The sequence below is a fragment of the Trichechus manatus genome, unplaced genomic scaffold (genome assembly GCF_000243295.1).
Source record: "Trichechus manatus latirostris isolate Lorelei unplaced genomic scaffold, TriManLat1.0 scaffold00284, whole genome shotgun sequence".
Classification (NCBI taxonomy): domain Eukaryota; kingdom Metazoa; phylum Chordata; class Mammalia; order Sirenia; family Trichechidae; genus Trichechus; species Trichechus manatus.
The window spans coordinates 1,554,046-1,557,852 of record NW_004444220.1 but is presented as its reverse complement, the minus strand read 5'-3'; the positions used below and the strand labels follow the sequence as shown (position 1 = coordinate 1,557,852).

General features: G+C 38.5%; 1 pseudogene; it reads left to right on the top strand.

The window, feature by feature from the left end:
• The first annotated feature begins 1,275 nt into the window (after window positions 1-1,275).
• Window positions 1,276-1,967, top strand: LOC101358027 (PEST proteolytic signal-containing nuclear protein pseudogene; annotated as a pseudogene).
• Window positions 1,968-3,807: the final 1,840 nt, after the last annotated feature.

Genomic DNA, 3,807 nt, shown 5'->3' with positions numbered 1-3,807 from the left:
CAAATCACAGTGCGTAAGGAGGAATTGAGAAAGCCACACACATTCCCAGAGAAAGACACATGCTCAGAAAATACCAGAGAAGACTTTATGCTTTCACCTCAGTCTGATCTCTAGGGTCAGTCCAAGCCTGGATAAGTGTTGTAGGAGTGCCCTGGCAGAGATCTGATTTGAAAATCCTGGGAAATATTTTTGTTTATTTTTTTCCTGGCATTCAAGGAAAACTCTGTCAAAACACTAGCTGAACACAGGCTAAGGTACAGGGACTTCAGTGTACACACATGACCAGGAAGACAGTCTTTGCAAAAATAGTTAGAAGAAGCCACTAAACAAACAAACTACCTCAATCTTTAACAATTAAGGGGGAAAATAGCAAACCCTGGGAAAGGGGGAGAATCTGATTTCCAGAGTTACATATTATAATATTCAAATGTCCAGTTTTCAACAAATAAAATCATAGGATATGCAAAGAAACAGAAAGGAAGACCCACTCAAAAGAACAAAATAAAGTGACAGAAACCATCCCTGTGGAAGCCCAGATTATGGGCTTACTATACAATGACTTTAGAATAACAGTATTAAATATGCTCAAAGAGATAAAAGAAAACACAGATTTTAAAAAAATTTAAAAAAAACTAATGGAAATCAGGAAAACAATGCATGACCAAAATAAAACTATTAATAAACAGATAGAAATTGTAAAAAGTAACCAAACAGAAACACTGAAGCTGAAAAGTGCAATAACTGAAATGAAAAATTCACTGGAGGGATTCAGTGACATATCTGAGTAGTCAGAAGAAAGAACCAACAAACCTGACAATAGGACAATTAAAGTGTTCAAGTCTGAGGAGAAAAAAGAGTGAAGAAGGGTGAACAGAAACTAAAGGACTTGTGGAACACCATCAAGCAGACCAACTTACACAGCATGGGAGTCCCAGAAGGTGAAGAAAAGGAGAAAGGCTCATAAAGAATATTTGAAGAAATAATGGTCAAAATCTTCCCAAATTTGACAAAAGACATGAATCTACACATATACAAGAATTTCAAAGATCTCCAGATGGAATAAATCCAGAGACAGTCACATCAAGACACATTACAATGCAACTCTCAAATACGAAAGATAAAGAGGGAAATTCGAAAGCAGCAAAAGAGTAGCAAATCGTCACATACAAGGGATCCATAATAAGACTCAATGCCAATTTCTCTTCAGAAACCACAGAGGCCAAGCGGGGCCATGATGTCCTTGGGGTGGCTGCAGGACACACAGCGGCAGGGGAAATGGGGGACCGGAAGGAGGGAGACGAGAAGCCGGAGAATCTGCCAAGAGCTGGAGTCGCCAGAGGACCTGAAGAACAAGCAGAAAAAACTGAAAAGTAAGACTGTTTTTTCCAGTAACGAAGGGGAATGTTCTAGTCGCAGCGCTGAGAACCGATCAGCTGAAGAAGAAACTGGAGACTTCCCAACAAAACCTACAAATATCTTCATGTTTGGATTTGCCATAGGTAGTCAGACGACAAAGAAAGCATCCGTCATATCATCAAACTTAAATCAAACAAGCCTAAAGAAACAGTTCCAGGTCTTGCTCCAAAAATCCTTTCAGTAGTGGGGTTGTTAACCAATGTCATAAAACAATACGTGTACTGACCATTTAATGAGAAACTATTTGCTCTGTAAGCCTTCATCTGAAGTACAATAAAAATTTTTTAAAAAAATCCTTTCAGTAGCGGCAGATTTAACGAAGATGAAGATAGTGAATCAGAGGAAATGCCTCCAGAAGCAAAGATGAGGATGAAGAATATGGGAAGGGATACACAACATAAGCAGGACCAAGCTCCTTCAACAAAGAAAAGCATTCATTTTCTGATAATCAGAAGCTATGGGAGCAAAATATAAAATCTCATCTTGGAAATGTCCATGGTCAAGACAATTACTTGATGTGTTTTGTGACTGGGGTGTGTGTGGGGGTGTAAAGTTAAAGGTAGAGTTTCCTTTTTTAAAGAATGGTTTAAGACTATCTTTGGAGCAGCTTTTTTACTTTAGTTAAAGTGGTACACTAATAAATAAGAGTGAAATTAGAAGTAATTTACGTTTTATATACAGATTTCAAGACATTTACTAATGTTGTAGTTTCATGTGATTAGTTTCCAAAGGTCACAGATAATAAGTCAGAAATGGTACCTTTTTAAGAATTGCATATTTTTTTATGAAATAAAAACTATTAGCAAATTAATAGGGAAGCAAAAAGTTATTGCCTATTTAAACTGGTTCGAAATGCAAGCAATTACTCTCCAACTTAATTCCATTATTATATAAATTCTTTGGCCCCCCAGGAAAAGCCTTATAGAAAGGGAGTATTGTATTAGGAGGAAAAATGTTATTGGAATATTGACTGAAAGTAAATTTAGATAAAATTAAATACAGTTTTTTTTTTCTTACGGGCATCTGTTTTCTTTAAAGTCATAAAGTAGCTTTTGCATTGCTATCAGTAAATACAGATGCTTAACACTTTAGAAGTAAGCTTTTTTTAATTGTACTTCAGGTGAAGGCTTACAGAACAAATAGTTTCTCATGAAACCGTAGTACACACATTGTTTTATGACATTGGTTAACACCCCCACAACATGTCAACCCTCTAACTTCTCAACCTTTTCTTTTTGGTGAAAATACACATAGCCAAAGATAAACCATTTCAAACATTTCTACATGCACAGTTCAGTGACATTGACTATGCTCTTCCAATTGTGCTGTTATTCTCACTTAAGATGAAGGCTTACAGAACAAAATAGTTTCTCATTTAACAGTTACTACACATGTTGCCCTATGACAATGGTTAACAATCTCACAACACATCAACAATATCCTTACTCAACCTTGGGTTCCCTATCACCAGCTTCCTTGTCCCCATCTGCCTTCTGGCCTTTGTCACTGGACTACTGTACCTCATTAGTCCGATTTGGTTTTGCAGGGCTGTCCACTCCCAGGATGAACAGTGAACCTCGGAGATAACTTCACCACTAAGCTAAAAGTGTGTCTGGGGGCCATATTCTCAGGGTTTCTCCAGTCTCCTTTCGGCCAGTAAATCTGGTCTTTTTTTTGTGATCTCTGTCCAGAACCCTCTGTTGTGATCCTCGTCAGAGAAGTCAGTGGTGATAACCGGGCACCATCTGTCTGTACTGGACTCAGTCCAGTGGAGGCCTTGGTAGCTGTGGTCCATTAGTCCTTTGGAATAATCTTTTCCTTGTATCTTGTTCCTTTCATTCTCCCTTGCTCTCGAAGGGATGAGACCAGTGGAGTATCTCAGATGGTGGCTCATAGGCTTTTAAGACCCCAGACACTACTCACCAAGGTAGAATGTAGAGCATTGTCTTTATAAACTGTTATGCCAACTGAGCTAGATGTTCCCTGAGACCATGGTCCCCACAGCCCTCCACCCAGCAATTCAGTCCCTCAGGGAGTTTGGATGTCTCTATGGAGTTTCCATGACGTTTCCTTGTACAAGTTGTGCTAGTTTCCCCTGTATTGTTTACTGTCTCACCCTTCACTCAAGATACCACTTATCTATTGCCTATTTAGTATTTCCCCCCAACCCCTCCCATCCCTGCTAACCAACAAAGATTGTTACATTTTGTATGTGAACTTTTCCATGGGTTTTTAAAACAGAGGTCTCATACAATATTCGTCCTTTTGTGATTGACTTATTTCACTCAGCATAATGTCCTCCAGTTTCATCCATGTTATGAGATGCTTCACAGAGTAATTGTTGTTCTTTCTCGTTGCATGGTAATCCATTGTGTGTATGTACCATAGTTT